Consider the following 25063-nt stretch of genomic DNA (forward strand, 5'->3'; position numbering starts at 1 on the left):
AAATGGGTCCCACTGAGCTGCTCTATATTGAACTGATCAAAAGTCTTATCAAATGGTATAACGTGTGTCCATTTTAGACTTCAAAAGGTTTGAAAACTGTCTGATTTAATTATCAGATTTAAAACAGGTACACCTATTTGGGTTTTTAATTAAAACATTAATTATCTGCAATATGATTTGTTACTATCTTTAATTAATGTTCATGAAACCAAATAATTGCAAGTGTAGCCGTCAGTTGAAAACAAATATATCCATTTGATTTTTAAATTATGTTATATGCTCAATTAAAGACTCTGGAGTCTATATTTTGTCTGAAAAAATACTTTTTTCGCCTGATCGTGAGCCAAAAGTGTTAATTAATTAATGAGAAAACGTGTAGGAAATAGTTTAACGTAGTAAATGACTTAAAGAATTACTGATTAATCGACTAACAGGATCAATGTGTTGCAGCAGCTCTGGACGCTTTTGTATCAGAAATGCTGCATCTTTAATGTCAGTGTGGTTACTGCAGCAGGACACGACAGAGAAGCAGTTTCAGTCACGGCTGGCGTCGTTTGGTCCGGATGTTTTCAGTCAACAGGTGTCCCACCGAGGTGGGCTAATCTCCCACTTTGCTGACTGGCAGGTGGCCAAGAGTTGAGCGTGGTCGTCGCCTCACCTCCTCATCCCGCCACCTCCTCTCCTGGAAGATAACTTTCTGGTTGTCTTGTCAGGACAGTGGATTTGAGCACGATTCTCCACGCAGGGAGGAAACTCTGCAGCAGTCCTCATTAAAATTCCCTGCCCGTACGCTCACCACGAAAACCTCCTTTTAGTGGGTGGCACCGGCGTCCTGCGCGCCTCTTTAATTGCGCACCACGCATTAACGAGCGATCACGGATCCCAGTTTCATCACCGGTGTCCGCCGATCGAGCCGCCCCGTGCTTCATGTCCCGCGATTTACGGCGACAAGGCTGAGGGAGGAAAGGTGGGCGCAGAGTCCCGGAGGTCCGGCAAAGGGTGGCGCCCTACGCATCTTATCCGGCGCCTGGACACGCTGTGCTGCGACCCACGGCGACGCGGTCCGCTCCTGCAGCCCGCCGCCTCCTTGCTGCGGCTCATGATTGTGACATTTCTCTGTGGGGACCGGCAACATGTGCGCCTGGATGGTGTGAAGTGTGACACAGCGGCTTCTGGGTTTCATTTCTCTCGGTTACGACAAGTACCCGACGTTACGGCGCACCTTGTGCGATAGGTAAGTGCATCAGTTAATTTCTCCACTTCAGATCAGACAGCTGAGCCCCGGCTCCGCGCCTGCAGTGTGTTTTACTGGCTGCTCTTCTTATACCTCTGCATATTGATTATGTTGAGCATCCGATTTGTTGCATGCCCGGCTGACGGTTTCCAGGCAATCATGAGCAGTGACTGTCACAGACACACGCATCAAATCACTGTCAGTGCTGCAGCCGACTGACACCGCAACATATCCCAACACAGTGCTTCAGAGCATCAGTTAATGCCTCGCATGACATGAGAGGTGTTAAACCAAAACAGGAAAATGGCATCATTAGAAGTTGAGCTGCTGCTGGTCAGTTCTCTGGATGCTTCCTCCAAAAGCACGATTTCATTGGAAAGATTAGGAATAATTACATTTTTAGTTTGCTGGGTTCCTCTGATGAGGGGGGGGGGGGGGGGGGTATCAAGGCCAGTTAAGGAAATGTGTTCTGAACTGTTTCATTAGACTTTAGGTGACACTTTATTCTTGGAGAGATTAATGGGAGATTCCTCGCAGTGGCTGGCTGTGGTCCGGGGTTGTTCGCAGCAGTGGTAGACCAGTTTGCTTCCAAACATAAAAAGTTTCAAGTTGTCCAAGAGATTGAAAGCCATCAATCTTGCACCTTGAAGATCTCTGCCCGGTGTGCCCTTCAAGTGCTTTATTTCACAGGCAACATGGCAGCAACAAAGCAGATAATAGGAGAGACTCTCTTAAAACGCAAGACTACGATGACACAAAATGCCCCATTGGAGTGTGGAGCTCCAGCTTTGTTTCCAAGCACAGTGGGATCTTACAGAGCACAGTTTAGTGTGCACTAATTGAACCTGCCGGCCACTCTCGCCATTGTGACAGGAATGTTTGGTTGCCTGTTCTCCGCAGAAACCCCCCATTCCTTTGTTCTGGGGGGACAATCCTCCAGCGCCGTGTGTGTGTGCAGTGGTGGGGGGAGGGAGAGGGGTCAGCGGGGGTATTGACATCTGTAGCTGACGGCTTCCTCGGGGCGAGCTGACCTGCTGTGATACCATGAATGGGTATTAGGGAACATATGAGCAAAGCACTTGATATTAATGAGGACATTTATTCTCTGGGCACGATGCTCGGACCAGTCATATATCCAGAGAGAAATCGTGCAATCATGAATCATTTGTCACCAATTCCCGTTCCGACTAATCCTTTGCTTTTCCAGCAACTATTCACTTAGTTTAATTGGAATGACAGTTCAAGTAAAGTCAAGTTTAATTACAGTATATTGTCCAAAAACTAGTGCAGAAACAAGTAGCCCGTTAATCAATTGGTTGATTGTCAGAAAATTAATCTTCAGCTAATTAATTAGTTGTTGAATTCATTTATCAAGCAATGAGAATCTGCAGTCTTTGCTAGCATTACATGCTGATTTTTAGCATGTAATGTTAGCCATGTTCACCGTCTTAGTTTAGCGTGTTGCTAATTTGCACTAAAAGTACAGCTGAGGTGCTGAGTTACATACATAGATACTTTATTCATCTCCAAAGAGAAATTTGCAGGTTAGCCCTGATGGGATCACCAAAGTTGTGAGGAAAATGTTTAGCATATAGGCTAATGTTAACCACATTCAACGCAACGTTTTAGTGTAGTGTGTTAGCATGCTAGGGATTGCTAGGGATCACCTACAATCACCACTAGCACCATCACTGGATGGTGCTAGTGGTGATTGTAGGTGAGGAAAATTTTGTTTTGTGAGGAAAATGTTTAGCATATAGCTAATGTTAGCCATATTCACCATCTTAGTGTTGTGTGCTAGCATGCTAACAATTGCAAATTAGCACTAAAGTACAGCTAAGGATGCTCAGACTTTTAGAACAACTGCTCTTTGTCAGACTAATGTGACATGGACTGTCACTTGTTACCTGACCTGTGATATGCTTCGGATGTGCATACATACCCCTGTTTGTTCAGAACATTATTCCCGATGATGGTGTGAGAGGTAAAGTTAAGGGATCGCCAAAGTTGTGAAAATTCATCCTGTGGGAAACATGAGTGTCTTTACCAAATTTCATGGCAGTCCATCCAAGAGACATTCGACTTAAAACCACAAATATGCCGCGATTTGCGAAGATATGTCAGGATTGCCAAATTCGTTAGGGTTCATCCTATGGGGACTATGAATGTCTGTACAATAGTTGATGAAAATCCATGCAATAGTTGTTGAGATATTTCAGTCTGGACTGAAAGTGGTGGACCAGCATTGCCACCATGCTAGCAGAGCTAAAACACCAAAGCAATTTGATCTTTGACCCTTGAGTTAGTGAAGGAAAAACTCCCCAAAAAACCATCATGAAAGCTCATACAGTCAAGACTAGATGAACGGCATGAAGAGGACATGTTTCATTTCACCTGCTGACAAATCCTGCCAATTCCTCCTGTTGTTGTTCTGTATGATGGAGGCCAAAGTGTGTGTCGGTCATTTCAACACCTTCCTGTGTGGTGTGATATCTACTGTCAACATTCGCAAGAATTTTCAGAGAGCAAGAACAATCTCCGCAGCTGCTCTCTTATCAGCAGTGTCAGGAAAAGTCTACGTTAGCACTGAAAAACACCCGGAAAATATCAGCTTTCCCATCCAGAGCGGCCGCCCTCCCTTAAACAAACGTATCGAGGAAGTTCGAGGAAATGGGAAAATCTGGTTTCTGAGCGTGGCAGCAGAAAGTCAGAGCTGACGGGAAGCTGTTGGGGAATGTGACTATGGCAGCGTGAGCGGCTTTCATGATTGTAAGTAAGCGTCCCTCATGACTGGTAGAGAGTGGTACGCCATGAGGTGGAATGCAGCCCCCACGGGCCCCTCATGCTCCACAGTATGTGCTCGGCATGGACTTCGCACCTTCCTGCGGCCTGGCCAAAATGGCGAGTGACCAAAACAGGATTTCGCTTTAGCAAAGGGGGGAAAGTGAGCCTGCGCCTTTTCTCTTCCTGTGTTCCCTAAATGCCACGCAGTATTAACGAAGGCCCTCAGCTGCTTTCGAAATGACTTTCATTTAAGCTGAGAGCCGGCTCATATGCAGGAACCACGGGGGAGGTGCCACGCTGAAAAGCAAGTGAAAACCGCTCTATTCAAGCCAGAAGAAAAATAAGTGCCCCCCCCCAGCCACTTATGATCCTATCAGCCAAAGAGTGTTCCCATAAGACCAGAAGGAGCCTGAGCTAGTCGTGCAGAAAGAGAAAAAAAACCCTCTCTTTCAAGTTGTTGACATTTGAAAGCCATTGTAGTGTGTACAGTAATATCAGAGCAGGGTCTGTTTGCCCACTGGGGGGTATCATAGTGAATAATGTACCATGTGGTGCCTCAGGTAAACAAAAGCCTTGAGCAGAAGCAGGCCCACCTGCCCTGAGCGAGCAGAGGCCACAGGAAAAGCAGACAGAAGAAGAAGAGGGGGGCGTTGGTAATGAATAACCAACCATTATGGTGATTAAAGGGGGCGATGGGCACGGGGAGATAAGGGTGCGGTGACCGTCCGAGCATGAGGTGTTTACAAGGGGAATTCCTCGCATTCCTCAGCTGCAGCCATGCCACTCCAATCTGCACCTCCACCCGCTGATGGTCACCCTCTGTGCCAAGAGGGACCCAAGAGGTGAAAGGGCCCAATAAGTCCCTTCTTAGGAAGTAGCCGCCGTGAATGTGTTACGTAAGGCGACCTTTGAGTGCTGCTCTCAGGATTTTTAGTTCGTGTTGGATAGCGCTAATGCAGCAGGCTGAGGAGCACGTGCAGTGGATCCCCAGAGAGTTAACATTCACACAAAGGCTTGTTTTTAGCTTTGGGTTGAGAAAAAAAGGAGATTTTGAGCCAAAGCTGGAATCAGCATTTTTCCACACATTCGATCTTAAGCGAAATGATGGATTTAGAAATATCTCAGCATCTATTGGATGGTTCGGCACAAACGTATCAACAACTGTTGGATGGATTGCCACAACATTTTGTACAGATGTTCATGGCGCCCAGAGGATGAATCCTAAAGTTTGGGATGATCCTCTAGTGCTGATGGCGCTAGAGGAAATGTCATTTCCTCTAGCGCCATCAGCAGGTCAGCATTTTCACTCATCAGTGGCACTCTTCCTATAGCGCCACTGTGAGTGACATTTCTCAACCACTGCTTGACAAACTGCCATGAAATTTGTTACAGACATTCATGTTCACCTCAGGATGAATTGTAAGGACTTCAATCCCCTGACTTTCCATCTAGTGCCATCATCAAGTCCATTTTTTTTAAGTAGTTCATTACCAAACACCTGGAAAACTAATGACATTCTCATCAGCCTCATCTGTACTCTGTTTTTAGCAAATGTGAGCATGCTAACAAACTGAACTAACACGGTAAACATTATACCTTCAAAACATCAGCATGTTAGCATTGTCATTTTGAGCATGCTAGCATCCTGATGTTAGCATTTAGCTGAACGCACTCTCACAGAGCTGCAACCTATGCTGTAAACTAGTCTTGTTTGTGTGTCCACATACTTTACCATACAGACTTATATAATAAAGTTGCATTCAGAACTTTAACTTTAACAACCGGCTGCTTTGTGGTCCTGCTTATATCAGCCGACAGGATGATCCCTCATGCTGCGCCATAATTCTTTTATGGGTTGCATAGCGCACACACAAGTATACACAACCTATGAGGCAAGGCAAGGAGGATATATGAAGTCTGTTGCTGTAATATTTTATTATTACGCAATAAAATCAGCCTAAATATGTGGAGATATGTAAAGGTTTTTTGTTCTATACTAAACGCTCTGAAGTGCAAAGGCATAAAACAATCTCTGGTGCCGTTTCCTACAGGGACGTCATAAGGCTGGGCTTAACTCTAGTCCCCTCAGTGTATGAAACAACTTTGAGCTTCTTCTTGGTTTTTTTTTCCGTTTTTTGCAGGAAAGACCTTTAAGCCTGGCAGTTACTGGTTACACATTCTCCCTCCAGTCAGTTTGAGGAGCTTTTGTGTTGTTAACATCTGAGAGCTCCTTTAATCTGTCTTGTCACACAATTTCCAAAAAAAAAAAAAAAAAGGTCCAGGAGAAGGATAAAATGTGCCTCATACCCCACGTCTCATACCCCACGTGTGAAAAGTGAAACACAGGGACTCCTCGGGACACAGAGGGTTTGTGTTTTAGGATCATTCGTCACATTTTTTTTTAATTCAGTGCAGATGACTGGCTCTAATAGGATTATGAGAAGGCCCGGTGAGAGGAGAAGTCCAGGGGGGCACATGTTACCCTTGCAAACTCAGCCTCGGCCATCCCCTGGGGGGGAGGTCATGTGATGGAGGGGGACAAAAGCAGCAGGTGTCAGCCTGATGATTACGGGGTCTGAGGCAGGGCTCACCTATGGGGATTACTGAGAGCCTCTAATGGATGGCAGGTTGTGACCCCGGCTAGCGAGGAAGCAAATCGCCACCCTCACACCCAGAAAAGTGCTGTTCTATCAAGTTAAAAAAAGAGATGCAGAACCTCCAGTCTCTGGTTTCCTTGGCAACTTCTTCAATCTGGATACTTCTTTCAGCGCTGAACTTCTTGCAAAACCAAAAAGCAGAACGATCCTTTCATTTATAATTTGTGAATACTTGTCAGTTGTATTTTTTTGAATACAGCAAATTGTCTTCGCAGTCATTTGTTTTTAGCTTCAAAGCTTTTGCGCATACAAACAGTTCAAATCAAAGCTTGCATAACGGCCAGACTCTTCTGATAGAGGCTTCAGATTAAAGTGCCACCATATGCTGGGGACTGAGGAGCCTCCTCCCCATGGTGGAGCTTATTATTGAGCTCTATGTCACTGTCAGCGACTAATTGTTGTGGAGGATTGAGGTGACGGGGGGAACAACTCCCCTGTCTTGTCTTAAATGCTTGGTCATCTCTGCTCTGCTGTCTAAACCGAAGCATTTTCTTTTCCAAATACACACACCCTCTGCGTTTGTAATCACCTTGCCAACGCCAGCATTAGATTTCGTGACTTACGCTACCCTTTTTCAAGCTGTTTGAGTCCAAGCTGAGGCAGTGCGAATGCCAGGAAAGGAAATCTGGAGCTCTTGAGTATATAAAACCATTGTTTTCACTCTGCGCCCTGCCCGTGCCGCATATGGCTCATTTCATGGCTGCTGGAGAGCCTGATTGATGGGCTGAAGAGCAGCGAGGCTGATGCTCCTCGTGCACAGTGCTTGGCGAGGCGAGAGACAAGTCTTCGGCGAGGTCACACGAGGTAAAAGTAAATGTAAAGGAGATGGAAGGAGGAGGAGGATTCGTCAGAGTGTGCCAAAATGCTCTCCAAACACAAAAGGTGTTTTTCTGAGGAACCCTTGAGCCTCTTTCACACATAGCTCCTGGTAGATTTCCCTGAATATGGACCTCGCTCCCACTCACTCATGACTCCGTGCGGGAAATGCTCCTGAACATTTCAGGGATTAGACTGCATGTGTGAAAGGGGCGTCAGACTACATGACTGCTTGCATGCAGGCCAGGATGGTGATACAGTATGTTTCTGATGTCTTCTTTGCCCAAAGGTGACATGGGAGCTGACATTTTATTGTTATCATCGCATTAACCACCTCTGGGAGAACTCCTCAAATATGAAACTTTCTGCACTTGTCACCCTCAATTAGGTGGCAGTTTATGTGGCTTTTCTCCCGTTCTCCTCCTCCGTCTCGCTCTCCAGTCTCAGAGATTCGTGGCCCCAGGGGGCTGGAAAGCTGTCTAGTAATCTGAGACAGCATTAATACTGAATAAGATGGAGCGAGGCGTTGGCCCTGCAAATTAATTTCCATACAGAGAGCGGTGTTTAAAAAAAGACGGCAAAATGACACAGTGGGATTTCGCCTGGTATGTTTGTGTGTGTGAATGTGTTTGTGGCGCTTGTTGTAGTGGCGGCAGGGGTGGTGGTTTGTGGCAGCTACGTCACCATGGAGACAGTGGCATTGTCGTGGAGGGAGGACATTGATGCTGGAGTGAGTGCAGCGTTGGCAGCAGAAAGAAGCAACATGGCAACAACGAAATCCACTGGGCCACTGGGCAGATGTCTGGCTTTATGTCAAGCAGTGCACTTTAAAATGTCCTGGCTGTTGGATTTATTCCATGCCTCTCTTGTTTCCTTTGCACACAGAGTTGCAGACTTAAAGGGCCATACCAGTTTGTTTGCAAATGTTACCTTCTTAAAGTTATCATCTCTGAAGAAATAGTTTCACATTTTGTGAATTACATGTATTTGCTTGCTTGCTGGGACTTAGATGAGAAGATTGGTGCCACTTTCATGTCTGTATGTTGCTTACTGAGCTAGAGCAGAGAGGAAATTAGCTTAGCATAGCATTATGTTTGCATAATGTTTCATCACAACAGTCTGGGGAAGCGGGCCCCAGCACCTCAGACCCACAGGTGGCTACTAAAATGGTTTTTCAGTTTATAGCTGAATGAATTGCAAACATCTATGTTAAGGATATATGGACCACAAAATCACATTATCAACTAACATGACGCCCTGAGTTAAAATGTAGTTCTACAGCCTTTATTATTTCAGTTGAAATTGTTCTTGTGTATTTCACTCGATAAATTTGTGTGTGCACAATGTAGTGAGAAACAAAGGGGATCAATACGGGCCCACAACCAATTTTTTTGTCCCATGGCCCTAACAACAATAATTTAAAATCGATAAATGTTAATGTCGACTGGATAACAACATTAAATGACATTATTACAAGATGCAAGATTACACGAGTAAGAGGAAAAATTAAGCAAATTTTAAAATTCGTGAGAAACGAATGGTCACAAAGTTTTAAAACATAGCATTGCATGGTTTGCAACATGGTTAAATGTGATGTTTGCCACTGGAATCGCCCTTTAAGCTGTGATGCACCCACAGTTTTGTCGTCCGCGTCCACAGAAGTCATCTTTTGCAGAAACTGTCACCACAGCAGCTCTTAAAATAACGTCTGTGAGGTTTGGCCGGCTCGCCTGCTCTCCCCTGGGCCCTCACTCCATTCTTCACTCCTCCACTAATAATAGATCCTGCTGCTCATCCCGACGTATTGTCCCATGCCCAACATCACACAGAGGAGAGAGGCAGCGGAGTGATGGAGGGAGAGACACCTGCAAATTCTCTCCCAGCCTGCCCTGTCTCCCCGCAGGGCCGAGCATTTGACATTTAACTACGATAGCCGTAAACAGGCCACTGAAATGCCATTGACATTCATTTTGTCTGGCACAGTTTTTTCGCCGGCTGGGTTTTGTCTCTCTCCAGCCTTTGGACTGGATGCGGTTTGAATCCCACGATGCAGTGAGGAAGCTCGTCCCTCCAGCCTGGTGCTAAGTGCATCTTGCTGCTAGCTCTTTAGCAGCAAGATATTTGATAAGCAATTATCTTTTAAAGCAATTTACACACACAAGGAAAGCACCAAATATTTGCTGCCTCCAGCTTCTCAACTGGGACAATTTGCTGCTTTTCTCTCTGTTGCGTCTGTCATCATAAAATTAACATATTTGTGTTTTAGACGTTTGGTCACACAGAACAAGCAATTTGCACTTGGTGCTCTGGGAAATTGTGATGGGTATTTTTCACAGTCTTTTTGTGATTATTATGCATGTGGGTGCACAGCTTTGCAGCAAACTGAACACACTGCTGGTTAAGGAGTTGGCTTTGAAGCTTTAAGGTTTTTTATTGTACTGTAACAGACAATTAGTCTATTAAATAATATAATAGCGAAGAAAGTCACAATTTTGTGAAGCCCAAGGTGAAGTCAGATTGTCACTTAATAAATCACATGTAGCTATTAATAATAATAATGATAATTAATGTAATAAACTTGCACTACAATTAATTAAAATCAGGTACATAAAAGTAGAGAATTATGTAAAATAAGCAGATAATAGTAGAGAATGACTTAAACAAATAAACCAGGTAGAGCTTCTGAACTGAAAACTAAAACTGTCGTCTAACATTAATAAAAGGCCTTTTTTAAAAGAAATTATTGATTAATTAAGATGTTACTGATTAGTATCTTTTTTTATCCAAATGCTTCCATATGAGCACGAGGGATCGTTCTCTCTGGTCTGATGTGTTGGACAGTGCTCGCCGCCGCCATCATCAAAGCACCAAATGAGGGCATTGGTGGGAAAAACACCTTGCTACATCACCCATCTGTGTTTATTTGTCCCCCAATGGGTGGAGACGAAGATTTATGATAACTCCATGGACCTTCCTGATGAAATGCATCATCATTTTCTTCTTGCCGTTCAGCCTGTTACCTGTTGGATGCGAGAACAGAGGGGCGTGTATCATCTGTGGTTTATCACTTAATCACAGACTCTGTGAAGCTTGAGCTCTATCTCCAGCCAGCCATAGTGTTGAACCGCCACTTCATCCATAATATTACACTGCTGACTGTGTGTGTTTGAGTGTGTGTGTGTGTGTGTGTGAGTGTGTGTGGTGTCACAGATCTCGTCCAATCCATGCTGAGTCTGGCACGTTCCTCTGCTGTTTACCTATTCATTAATTCAGCCATGAGTGATGGCACAGGCAAACCAAAGCTCTCCATCCTCTGGTAATTAAACATCGCTCGGTGAGACATTTTTCTCCTGGAAAGCATTTTAAAAAGTGACACACACACACACACACACACAAGTACACTTGGATATACTGGGATGGGCGTCCTGGGCTAGCTTTGGTAATTAGCGTGCTGAGTGGTTGCACTGATTGCTTCATTATTTCTGCTACCTGTGGGAGATGTTTGATGGATGTTGCATGTTTGACAGTAATCCATGCTAAAGCTTCTTATATGAACACCATACTCTCACACCTATAGGAGCAACATTAATTACAAACAGGTTTTGAGGCTACACTCCTCAGAGGAGCTTATGCCGCGATCCTCTTGCATAAAACTTGCTCAATGTAACACCGACGCTCAATGCAAAGAACCACCATTGTGCAGTTACTCAACATAAAAACACACGAATCCTCTTATAGCTTGTGTGCCCTCGCTCAGGGGTGTTAGCGTTACGAAAGACGGGTTTCCTCAGTGTCGTCGGACGGCTGGTTCAGAATAATTGTCTTGTTTTGCTCGCAGTGCTTCGGCCTGATGCTGTGAGCGGGACAGCAATTATCAACTGCGTGGCCCAGTTTCACAGATTATTTTTGGATGCTAGAAGATATTAATAACTGTTTCTCACTGAACATCTCAGTCATTGTCACCAGTGATTAATCAGTTTCTTTGAAACTGGAAACTGGAGGTTTCCAGGTGGTTTCAGTACTTCAGTGATTGATTCGTGTGGCAGAAAATCAATGACCAACAATTTGGTTATCATTTGTTAATTTTAAATTATTTTTAAGACACACTAGCGGTGTAGCTTCTACTTATAGCATGCTAGCACGCTGCTAAGTGTCATACTAGGTTAGCTAAACTAAGACTGTTAACGTTTTACCTGCTAAATCGCATGCTAGCATTGTCATTGGGAGCCTGTTAGCATACAGATGTTAGCATTTAGCTCAAAGCACCAACGTGCCTAAGCACAGCCACACGTAGCTGCTAATGTGGACTCTTTGTCTTGTTTTCAAGGTAAAATATCAAGAATTTAGTGGTTCCAGCTTCTCAAACATGATCATCTGTTGCTTCTAAGTTCTAATTTTAATTCTAAATCTTTGTACGTAAATGAAGCAAGTGAATCTTTTTGGATTTTTGATTGTTGGTCAGACAGTGATGGTCATTTTTTCTGTTTTCTGAATAAACATCAAATAATCATGGAAAAATAAATAAATGTAAATAGTAATGCAGCCATATTTAAATCACTTTAATAGAAAAAGTTTTTGCAGGCCATTTTGAGTTTTTATTCCAAAATGTGTGTGCTTTTCAGATGTATTCAGGAACAGGTGCATCGGATCATACTTGATCCCGCAAACTGTCAATTGCTTGTTTTGTTAAAGAATGAGTGAGAGAGATATTTCTTCACAAATGGTCCTTGTCTGTGTTATACTTGGTTTTTCCGGTCTGTAGACACGCAAGATTGTTCAACGTCTGCCAGTTCTGATATATCCCATTAGTGGTTTGCTGTTGTTCTGGTAGCAGTACTTGCACCACGGGGTGCTGTCTGCTCCGTGATATTAATCCAAATAATGTGTCACAACTCTGCCCCAGTGACGCCTCCTCCGCTGTAACTGGGCTCCCACTGGACTGGCCTCAGTAGGATCTCACTTTAAAATGTCAACCATGTCAGGTCCCCACGCCACCATATCTTCTGTCATCTCCAGGTAAACATCAGTCCCAGTGCCACCGGGAGCGTCGGCTCAAGTCTTTACAGCTGCGCCTGCCAGCGCTCCCTTTCCATCAGGTTTTACACTTTCAGCTCCGTACCAAATACCACTCCTTGTCTATTCTCGCTTCCTCCTGTGGTGGCTGAAGAAGAAGGTCACCCCTGTCTGGATGGGAGACTCCAAGCTCAATCACTCTAAATCACCTCTGGAGTGTGCCAATCACACAAACATGCATGCATTATTTGGTGTGTGTGTGTTGCACCACATGCAATTTAGCCTTGGTGTAATTGGCTTATTAGGCCTTTAGTTTGTTGGAGAATTGAACAACTGGGCTGCTCATCCATGAGAAAATTCTCCAGTTTCAGGCCAATTGTCCTTGTCATGTTTTTGTAGAGTGCATCTGCCTTCGTCTGTCAGCCTGAATCACATGGAGAAGGCTTAATTGATGCAATGTGTGTGTGTGTGTGCATGTCTGCATACAGCGAGCCAGACACTCTCAGGACTAGCAGCTCTTGGAGTTAATCCGTCTCACTAATAGTGGGGGATGGAGCGGGTGGGGGCGAAGGAGGAGGAGAGAGGAGAACAATACAACATCTCTCCCTCCATCTCCGGACACGTGGTCATCGCCGGGCGGGAAATCTCTGGACCTTGGACGTCTCTACGGATGTTGCTCCTCTCGTTCTCTCGTCCCAGCTGGCTCTCAGCGGTTTCTGCTGCACTGCTCAAGGAAACGAGGTACAATACGCTCCCCCCCTCCAAAAAACATCCTTCCCTGCTGCTTTTCGTTCCTGCCATTGTCACCGCACAAGAGGCTGCGTCAAGAGGTAAAATTAGGAATGTGTGTGTAGAGCGAGGAACTTCCTGTACTCTAGAGGTGTGTGCTTTTACTGTTTCAGCAGAATGCATGTTTGCAGCCCATGACCTGAGACAGGAAATGGAGAGACACAATATGCATGACGTCCTATCCAATGCAAATTCTCATGTATGGCGCAGGATTGCTGTGTCTACCTCATGGACATTCCTGAAGGCACCAAAGGGCCTTGTTTCCTGTCCTGCTCCGGACATAGCTCCTGAGCTACTCAGATCGTATGTCTACAGGAAAGATATGCATTTCAAGATGTAAGGGAACAAACATGTGACAATAGGCAATGGAATTCACTAAGAGTATTGTTCTGGAACAAAAGTATTTCCTAAGTTAGTTATTTCCTTTTACAGTTACCTCAGTTTCCTTAGTTGCACGTAAGTCTCAATTGTAAAAGATGCTTTCTGATTTCCGAAATTTTTGGTTTGTTTCCAGCAAAGTCTACTTAGATCACTTGTCACAGGTTGCGTTTGTCTGAGTTTTTGAACCAGAGTGATGTTTCCTTCTCACACTGCTTCATCTGAAACATTTCAGAGACCTGAGGAAGATGAAAATTCAGTCTTGGCTTTGGAATTAATGTGTTTGACAAAAATAATCTCAAAACTAGCTTTTTTTGTGTGCCACATCTCTTGTTCCTGATTAGAAATGAAGCTAGTAATTGATAAGATTATTTCGTCAAAGATCCAGTTGTTTTGCCACGACCCCTCTGATGGCCCCCAAGGCGGGAACTGCTCCTCTATTGCATTAATCTTAAATTTGGCAGCATCTTTTATGATAATAATAACTTGTGTCCCATCAGGCTTCAGGCTGCTCAGACACGACTCAAACAGCCTGGAATGTGTTTTTGCCCTCAACCCTCAGCATGTTGAAATAAGCATGTTGTCCCGCCCTGTTACATCTATTATGTTGATTTGAAGGGATTAAGCTTGTTTATGGTATTATGCCCTCTATGTTGGTGGCAACCCCGGGCGTCTTATTTTGCGTTAAGTAAAACCTAGAAGAGCAGGGTCCAGAGGGTGCAACTCGCACCACTACATTTTTAATCTCTCACCCTCAAGCCAAATAATATTGCTTTAATGCTCATACGCGATACTTTGTGGGGGGGCATGAATCATTTAAACTTGAGGAACTGCGTCCCTCTTTCATACGTGAGCATCCATCCTTTCATCAGAGCTTCTCTGGATGTGATGTCAGTGCAGTTAACCTTTATCGACGCATGAGTCACCGTTTCTTCCGAGGTCAGCGGACGAGTCTTAAGACTGCTAACTCTCCTCCCCTCAGAACCAGCTTCATGTAGGGGACTTCCAGTGGGAAGCACTTTGACAAATGGTCCTTCTCAGGTTAATGTTGCAGGAGTTGTGCTGCAGTGCACTAATAGTACTTCTACTCTCACTGGGCTCAAAGTTTTGACTCAGTGTATCAAAGCCTGTGCTTATGTTCTTGCTCGCTGTGATTAAGCATGGCTGACTTTCTTTACCTGCTCGGTGTAAGGAGATAAGGTGCGTTCAGGGAGGTCTTGAGTTAGCCCACTGTGGGGCTGGAGGATAGATGGTGGCTGACGGCACCCTTGGCGTTGCATCGCTACTGCTGTGTCATGCTATTTTACCGTGGTGTTGGCTTGTCTGTTTGTCTCAATTTAAAATCTCTGGAGAAGTGTGTGCTTTTATTGAATATCTGGAGCTAAAAATACCCTCTGCCTCACCAATCAGAGCGGAGAACAGATTGAACAGTGAGATGTGATTGGATGGGATGTCCCATCGAGGTTGCTAACCGTTTTCCAAGCCTTGACAGATATAAAAAAAGTCCTCTGAAGGAGGAAAACCAAGCACATTCATGAATCAAAATCCTAATTTACAGTTGCATCAGGCAAAATTCACACTTTAGTGGAAGCCTTCCCTAATAGATTCTTCTTCTAATGATGAATTCTTCATTCAGTCTGTGCATATTTCCTCTTTGTGGCTGGAGAGCTGCAGATATTCTTCCACCATGTTTCATCCTGTGTTGAAGTTATTTGAGAAGTCTGATCATGATATGAAAATAGTTTGTTCAAAAGGAGGCGAATGTGCAGGCTCTTATTCAGGAAGGCATCGCTTCTCTCTTGCAGTTCCTATCTGTGAATTTTAAAAGCATATTCACACATAAATTTCCCCTGGTGAGGTTATGCGCTGCAGTTAATTCCCCACTCGAATGTTTAAGTGAAAATCAACAAATTAGTCATTCAACCTTTGAATGAAATACAGAATAAATAACTGTATCTTGAGTCACGTTGAGCGGTTTTGAGCTTCTCCAGCTGAGTCACTCTTTTTCTGACAGTGGGTACTCTCAAACTGTGTCAGCTCTCCCTGAAGGGCAGTTTGGCCACCAGCAGGCCGGCCATCACCTCCATTGGCAGAAAGTGAGGTGTGACAGGTGTTCGACCTGCTGCAGACGGGTTGTCAGATGGAGGACACCCACGTCACCGGCTTTACAGGAAATCTGATGTGGTGCTGACCTCCACCACTACTGTACACACCAACAGATATATCTGCCTGTCAGAAGTTTTGGACATCGTGTATATTTTAGCTTTTCTTTTGTTATAGAAATCCATTCATTAAAAAAATACAGTAGAATTAGACAATAATGCTTCCCGTCTGTATTTCAAGCATGCGGCCCTGAATTTTCCTCTGAGTCTGTTGTCAGTCTTGTGTTAAACTTTGTTTGTCAGAATTCTTTCCAGTGCTCAAGTAAAGCTTACATGCGTTTTGACAATTTCTCCATTAAAAAAATGTCACTCCTCAGTCATAATAATAGCTTGCCCTTTCCTTTTGTGAGCTGACATTTGCATGATGAATGAAAATAGCTCACTATATCCTTACTCTCACTGTGTTTGAAGTGTACTCACACTGGAGGCATTGCAAATGAAAGTATCTGTTTTTTAAGCTGTGTTAATTGCTTTTTTGTTTTTTTAGACACTCAATGCCAAACATTGACATAGTATCACGTAATAAATTTGTTATACTGAAACTATAAGCAAACAGTTGTCTGTTTACGTTCAGGAGACACGGAGCAACATTAGCATTCATTTTCAGTCATGCTTCTAGCAACCAGCTTCTAGCTGCACACAAGCTAGTTGCTTAGTTTGTCTGTTGTTTGGTGCCTTGCAGAAAGCGTGTAGTTGGTTTGAACAACTTTTTCATGAACACATCCACCTGCTGCTGCTGAAAATGACATTTATGAGAGTGGTGAGCGTGAACTGCAACAGTAACGTTAAAGACCGTAAAATGTTGATCTGAAAGATGCTAAAACGCTGCACAGATCTGAGGGAAACTGCAGAGTTGAGTGCTAAGTTTCTGTCAGTTTGTGACTATGAGCAGCTTCTTTCACATTACATATAGCACTTTGACCCATTGTTAACTTGGTCCAGCTTTAAATTGCTTTAAATTTAAAAGCTTTGAATTAGAAGGAAATTTGGCGTTGATTCCTGTGTACAATGTAACAGGAGGTGCAACCCAACCTGGAAAAAGGTGACAGATGATGGAAAACTGATAAATACTTGGAAATCCATGCATCCAATCCATGCAAAATAATATTGTAGAGTCAGCATCTCATATGCTGATAATAAAGGTTGAAATTTCCAGTTTACTTGTTGGTTGGTAGTATTTAAATAATTCTCCTTATTTTTATTTTTTTTAAAATTCCCATTTGCCAGCAAAATGCCTCACCCCTGGTAGCTTTAAAACTCTTTTTGGTTCAAGGAACTCGGAGCATGAAGCTGAAGCCTGAAGTAAAGATAAGAGAAGGGGAAGAGGAAGATACTTATTCGGATGAAAGCGTGACATGACATTAAAGAAGTGGGGCGCAAAGAGAGATGGGAGATGAAGGAGAAGAAAGGCCCTGCAGCTCGGGGCTTTTCTACAACATCAAGCCTTGTGTTAGAACCCCTGTTGAAGATCACTTTCCTGAGCGGCAGCAGCCTCTCCTTCTGACGTCTCCCGGCTTCAGGGAGCGAGACAGCCGCGCTCTTATGCTTACTCTATCATCCCGAGCCTGCCAGGGATCCGTGTTTGGAGAACGCACAGCAATGAAAGTTATCACCGAACAGACACTCAGCCTACTGGTTTTCTCAGCCTCTGGGAAGCTAAATCAAAAGCTGTAGTCAAAACCATATTAGCCGAGAAAAAATAGTTTTTCTAAAAGGGAAACTTATGTTTTAGAAGTTGAAGAAAGAAGAAGAATCCACAGAGGTGTACGGTATCTATCCAGCGGCGATAATATCTTTGACTGATGAGGTCAAATACTTCATCAAAGGTCTCCGAGCCTATTTTCCTGGTGTAAATTTAGATCTTTGACAGCTATTACGTGGAGGATTATGTGCTTGTTACCCGTTACTGTGGCCTCATCCAGTGGCGCTGGTCCGATAATCAATGTGGCCAAGCTAGAGCGGCAGACTTTACATATCAATCTGTCTGTCGGCCTGACAGCTTCCAGCCGCACCGTGAGATGTAACGGTCTGGAGATCTGGCTGTGAGACAGAAACTGAAGATGAGGCTTTGATCAAATGTTTTTCCCCGGGCGCTTTAGATCTGAAAGACAAAACAGGGCAAAGAGAGGGCCATGTTTTCATTTCAGCGTTCTGCTTAACTTAGCTCCATGTGCAGTCTAATTATTTGCTTATTTTCAAGGCTTCTGATCACAAACCTTGTAAAGGTCATTTTTTACATTATTCATCCTGCCTTTTGACCTGCTCTGACTCCATTGCTGTTTCCCTTTTGGTGAACAAAACTATAAGCAGTGCCTTGTCCAGACAGCACCCTTATTTCACTTTGTTAGTGCAGAACCACAAACAGGAGGGAGGAAAATGTGTCGACAAATCAGACATCCCCTCTGAACAGCACAGTCTGAAACGAGGCAACCTCCTATCGATCAAATGCTGCTAGAAAGCGCTAATGCCATTTTCTGTAGGTGCTTTTCAATGTAATTTTGCATACATATCAACTTTATCTGTCAAATGATCTCTTTCGTGATCAAATATTTCTATTCAAAGAAGTGTATTAGGATTGAATAGTCCTCAATATTATTTTTTCGAATAGGGACATGCTGTGGAGTTGCTCTGACATTACATCTGCAGAGCTGGGATGCATTACAACATGGCGTTTCCATGAGTGTCTGGATTGTGTGTATACCAGTGCACCGAAACCAAATGACAAGTGTCATTATGCATCCAGTAAGTGTGCTAAATTCAGCTGTCATCCTGAGCCCCTTTCACCTATGTTGTTCTATGATTGTGTTACCGGTTGTGACAAGCATAGTGGGACGTGACACGCTGTAGTTTCACACAACTCGTCATCACCGGCGAGCTGCTCGCAGAAGCAGTCACTCACTCACTCAGTCAGGGGTCCAATAAGGACAGAAAGAAGAAAGAGGGAGACAGGGAGACAGAGATAGAGAGGAGGATATTTACGACTCAGACAGTGGAAGGGAGGGTGAGCTGCATCCCAATGTCTGATCCTTTACTGCCTGGCTCAAGAACTCTCTCCGGAGAGAAAGAATAAGCTTGTGCAGAGCAATTGCAGGTAATACAGGTCTTGATGTCTCTAGGTGTATGAGTGTGTCTGCACCGTCAATAACAAAAAAGCCAAATATCACCAGCTTGGGAGGTCTTATAGGAGAAATCCATCAAATTGCATTCAGTGTTGGACATCGTCTAACAGCTTATCTGTCTGTGATGTTCAGTACATTGAGGTGCTTTGTGACGAAGTGCTGTAATTTTGCTTTTTTGCTGTGCTCACTTTCTCTCAAACTGTTTCTTCTATTTCCGTTCCCTGATTTTGACAAATGAGGCTTTTGTTAGTTGGCAAATTTGTATCTTCTGTAATGGAGCTCTTACTCTGATTCTTCACTGTCTGCCAATATCGCAACACAATGTCAAACCAAACACAAACGCGGGCACGAAAACGCAGGGAACTTCACCGATAAAGTTTTTCCTGTGTGCTGTCGGCCTGTCCGGTCTAACTTCAACACTAATCAAATGCATCCGCTGACAGCATTCATCCTTCAATCATTCCAAGTGCTTGATATTCAGTCTGTGGTGTCCTCTTTCCAGTGATATAACTAGTCTGTCAGGTTCCTCCCTGGGGCTCTGTTACCTGTCTCACTTTTTGTTCCACTGATTCAATCCCCTGCCGAATCTGTCACACAGTCTGGCCTTCCCTTGGTTTTAATGACTGCCCAGTGTGATACAGTGTGATAGCCCGAGTCTGACATCTTCTCTCACAGTTTAAAAGAGCATAGAAAGTACAAGTGCTGGCTCAATTCGATTTGGGAATTTTGAAAATTGAAGACTTGGACTTGACTTCAGTTTTGAAACTTTGCGTCAGACTTGGGTTGACAAAATGAAGACTTGAGACTTGACTTGGACTTGATTCCTTTGAGACTTGAGCACCTGAAGACCTAAATTGAACACATTGTACATCATTTCTTCGGTTTGGGGTCTCTCAATCAAAACAGTGAAAACAGAAGTCGTAGTTAAATGATGTTGTGAAGTAGCCTGTTCACCTGCCTGTCTTCAGTGCCAAACAACCACCATTGTTGATGAAAATCCATCTGATGTGACTCAGGCACAAATGTTCACGGATGAGGTAATGTATTTAAGTTTTATTCAGGTTGTGTTTGGTCACGTTCACCGACTTCCTTCCTCACTCTCTGATGTATCATCTGGTATTTCCTGTGTTGCCATTAGAGGCGACCAAATCAAACGCACCTTGAATAACATTGAATTGAATTTCTCTGGGTTTGAACATTGTTGGAGATATTGGGGATAATGTAAGTACACAACTCAACCAAAAATATGTCATAGGTCTTGTCATTTTTAGACATTTTAATGTGGAAATATTACATATTGTGTGTTTAAGTGAACCAAATGAGGACATGAGACTTGACTCCCTGAAGACGAGAAATTTGAGTCAGACTTCTGTTTTAAAACATTACTATTTAGGAACTGACTTGGACTTAACTCTCGTGGGACTTGACATATTTGAGACTTCTTGAGACTCGACTCCTCAAAGAGTTGATTTGAGACTAAGGCTTGAGACTCGGGCTGGAGATCAGTCAACAAAGTTAGAATCTGAGACTTGACTGGGATGTCACTCGGCTTAAGACTTTACATTTAGACTTGGGTTTGACTTAAGTGCTGAAATTAAAAAAAGACCTTAACCTCAACTTGATCTCTGTGAGATATGGCTTAAGGCTTGACTTGGGACATAGTTCTGGATCTGACTGAAGTCACAGAAATTAGGACTTAAGACTTGATTTGGACTTGACTGTCATGAGACATGGCTTACTTAAGACTAAAGACCTAACTTGAATCTTGAACTCTTGGTAAGATCCTGCTTATGACCTGATTTGGACTGACCCTAAAGAACTTGCGACATGACTTGTGACTTGAAAGCAAAAGCCCTAACTTCTGACTTGACTCGGAGTGGCCCTAAAGGACTTGGAACCTGCTTTGACAGAGCTTAGACTTGACTTGGACATGTAACAGGAGATATAAAACGGCTCTGAAGTGCACAGGAAGCTCATTCTTAAAACTATCTTCTCGTAAATGGACTCTGTAGCAGCTGTACAAATAAGCAGGAGATCTAGTTGACGACCATTTATCTCTCTGTCTGTGTCTCACATGTGTTCACACACCTACAGATAGGGCTGTGGCCATGATTCCTCTGATAAATTGCTTCAGTCATTGGTCCTGGCTGCCTGCGAGTGTGTTGAGTAATGAAGAGACCGGTGATGCTGTTCAACTCCTCCTCAGTTGCCCCTGAGCACTGCTCTTCCTGAGTGGGAGTTCTCCACTGAACGAGTTAGGGATTCATTCATCCTGCGAGAGCTACAGTAGGTTTCTCCATTGTCGGTGTGATGTGAGAGTGCAGCTGAGATTCTGTGTGAAGGCATGTATGACAATGAGGAAAGAGGGCTGATCTGATCTGAGATACCAGTGACTAACACATACTCAGAAAAGTATGATCCTGCTCTTGTGCTGTGCTCTGTCTACATTAATGACTATTGACAGCGCATCATCTTTAACGCTGCACTGTCCTGCTTTCTCTCTACTGATACAGTTTAAAATATGTTGACCTGGGATCTATAGCCAAGAGCCTTGAGCTGACAGCCTGCTCGCTGAGCACATTAAATCCATCTGTATAATCATGATGCTGCCACCGGAGACATATGAACATAAACCTGGAGGCGTTTTTCTTGTTAACTGTTTCATATCAGGGGATTTGTTTGTAGATGCTTTATGTGCATGCAGCAGGTGTTCGTTAGCGGGACTCCCTTTTAGCTTAATAATCAGGCTGAATTGCTGTCTTGTTTCACATCACTATTACTCAGGTTTTCTGTTTGGAAGAGGTTTTGACGTCACCAGTCGGAGGCAAGCATCCATCCTGCCAACGTAATTCCAGTATGCGTGCCCTGAAGGCTTTCTGTCAGTCAGCTGACAGCAACCTGTTGCAACAACCAGTGGAAACAACACTGGACCTTTTTAAATAGCTGAAAAAAAGTTGTTGAGTCCACAAATCCACAGGTCTGGAACCAGGGGACTTTACACACAAGCACAGTTTTGAATATCAAACATTCGCATCCTGTAGGCTTAAAAGACTGCTTTGAAAAGTTGCATCTTGCTCCTTCATGTAGGACGGCATCTAGCTGCCGTCAGCTTGGATTTACAGCTTTTTACAACAGATTCCACCAGTGACCCAGATTCACATAGAAAAATAAAATAAAATTCTCAGTATAAGCTTCTGAAACCTTTACTGCAGTAAAATCCACATCTCTGCTGCCCGTCTGTGTGCTCAGTGTGATCCAAATACCGTATTTTGCCGAAATATGGCCCAAAACTTTAGGGACGATATACCAATAACAGAGAAATAAAGTAAATTAAAATATGCACATTTTTCCTCTGAGGAGCTCCGACTTGTTCCACATGTGATTATTCCATCAGTAGTAAAAGCATTGTGCACGCATAAAGGCTTTTTAACTCCTCAGAGCTTCTTTAAAGAAACAATATTTGTTGACTTTCTCAGGTTCATGCACAGAACACGCACAGTGTTTTTCACATTTCCTGCGTTTATGTAACCTGGTGACGTACAGCAGTGATTGGCCAGGACAGGGAGGGTGATGCATCTCCTCCGGTGCTACAGTCAGAGGGAACGGCATGCTGGTAGCCTAATGTTCTTTTAATGGCTGGTGCGTTGCTGTACCGCCGGCAGGGCCTGAGGGGAGCGATGGTGCTGATTGATAACCTGCACATCCTCTGCCAGCCTTCGTGACGCAGCATCCGCAACTCATCCTGCCAGGTTTACCATCCAGGGCCACGACTGACAGCCCTCACATACAGCTCACCACAGTGACTCAGCAATATGGCCGCCTTCAGGGATGGAAGAATTAGAAAGCTCCCTGGAAACCTATTCCTGCTTTGTAGTCTTGCTGCTTGCATTTAATTTAGGCCTGTTGTTGCATCGAATCAATACTTGTAATCATTCAGTTGTTTTGTGTATCCTGGCTGGACAATTAAGTTATCAAAGCCCCAGAGTCTCTCTTGTGCTTGAGTCACCGGCACTGGATTTTAACCCTCCCACTGACGAAAAATGGTTTCATAATAGAATTGTTTCTAGCTGTAATCAGTAATCAGCTTCCCTGTTGCACAGTAAGCCACAGTCTTACATGATGGTGCCAAGCATTTGGTCATTTTGCCACCCTCAAAGGTACACATATTTTCCTAGGATGGCATGATTGGATGATTTGTTGCCATCATATGAAAGGTAGAGCTTTACTCCTGATTTACAGCCAATCTCTGCCAGGTTGGGGCTTCATAAGCATTAACACAAGAAACACATGGACAGAGCGAGACTGCAGCCACAGCGCTATCAGGGACTGTTTGCTGATTTCCATCAAAGGGTGGAACAGCATCAAAGGAAAAATGGTCGCCCTCTGTACAGGCATGTCCCCTGGGTCTCTGTGGAAGGGCATGGCTGCAGGAAGTTGGTTTCACACAACTTGAAAATGAGCTAAACACTCTGAGATCACAACAAGTCTTTGCTTTGATGTAATGAATTCACCACTGATGTAACCATATTTTTATGTGATCCACTGTGATCCTGCTCTAAGTGTGCTGTAAATACTAAAAGTTAAACATTTTAAGAAATTACTTTAAAGAATTAGGACCTCACAAGGGAGCAGAGATAGTGTTGCTTCAGTTGCCAGTTTTCTTGGCCTTTATACATCACAATATTTTGCCGCATGTCTCTGTCCAATTACTTCAAAGCCACAGCTTTCACACTTAACACTCTATTTATTCTGTACTTCCATCCCCAGACAGCTCCCTCCAGTTCATAAAAAAGACCTAAACCAAAGCGTGAGAGTGTGGCATCAAGAAGAAAAGCCTCAGTTGGAACAGTTGTGATTGCAGGTCCAGTTATCAGTCGACTGTGAGAACACAACGCTATAGTTCACACCGTCGTCGTCAACTCCCACACTTCCCTCCTCCTCCTCTCTCGTTATGGAAAAGCTCTGAGGCTGCAGCCGTTGTGGGCAAGAAGCCAGCCTGCTGCCACAACTCCTATACATAACCGCAGAATGGAGGGAAGTCCAAAATTAAAAGCATTGTTATCCCTGCGGCTGGTGGCCACGCAGAGATGGAGTGACAGGCTTATTTCATTGTGACATCTCGGGCGACCTTGGCTTTGGCCTCTAGTCTGCACCCCCTCCAGACACACTATTCACAGCTGCAGTCTGGGACCTTCGGGGACCAGGGCCTGTCAGCAGGAGCATAAACACAAAGCCTGTACCAAGTCCCGGTACCAAGACAAGCAGATTTCTACATTCTGCCTATGGTTTCTCTAAGTCCAAATGTCCTCCTTTTTTCTTCCCCCCCCCCCATTTCTGTTTGAGCCCCGAAATGTCCTTGTGAATGAATTTGAATATAATGTACTATTAGGGTTGCCATGGTGATAGCTGCTGTCTGTGTGCATGTCAGTTGCCATGCAATTTTTTTCCCTCTCCAGTCGGAAGCTTGGCTGCTATGTGCAACGTGCTGAACTGACTGACTACAAAGCAGAAAAAACATATGATGCATTTGTACATCTTTGAATCCTTCTATTGCTGTTCTATTGTTTCTCTTTTTTGGGAGATGGAGACAGGCTGAATATTGCATTTTCCCTATTTTCTTTGGAGTTCCTTATGCACAGCAGTTCCTGTAACTGCTGACTCTATTGTTGGCTTTGAGAGGATGTAGACGTCCATCTTCCCTCGTGGATACACATGGAGTTGCCTTCTTTACACTTTCTGCATGAACACATACAATTCACAAAGTTCCTAACCTCCAGGTCTTACAGGGCATTGAGAATGAACAGCACTGCATTAAAAAAAAAAAACAACACAAAGGGCAGCATAGGTGGGAGTATGCTGCTTCACGTATGATCCTGGAACTCTGGTTTGAGTCATACATACAGTTTGAAGCTTACCAGGCAGCAAAACATTGCAAAGAGGTTAAAAAAGGAAGTGTTTTTCAGGTGTGGAAAGTTTTCAATCGAGAGGTAAACAGTGTAAATACTTAGTGCTTTGCTGGATAACATCACATATGGTTCAGCCAGGCTTTGTTTTTTTTTGCCAGACAAGCATTTTTTTGTTGTTGTTGTTGTTGGAGCCCTTTGTATGTTG

The 25063-nt window shown here is 43.9% G+C and overlaps 1 protein-coding gene across 1 annotated transcript in view; it reads left to right on the forward strand.

Annotated features, from left to right (window-relative positions):
- Positions 1-492: 492 nt before the first annotated feature.
- Positions 493-25063, forward strand: part of tmem108 (transmembrane protein 108) — a 45173-nt gene continuing 20602 nt past the window's right edge. Inside the window, exon 1 of the mRNA XM_041961546.1 lies at positions 493-1234. The gene's annotated coding sequence lies outside the window, so the exon portion shown is untranslated. The remainder of the gene's footprint in view (positions 1235-25063) is intronic.

This window comes from Chelmon rostratus, chromosome 20 (genome assembly GCF_017976325.1).
Source record: "Chelmon rostratus isolate fCheRos1 chromosome 20, fCheRos1.pri, whole genome shotgun sequence".
Lineage (NCBI taxonomy): Eukaryota > Metazoa > Chordata > Actinopteri > Chaetodontiformes > Chaetodontidae > Chelmon > Chelmon rostratus.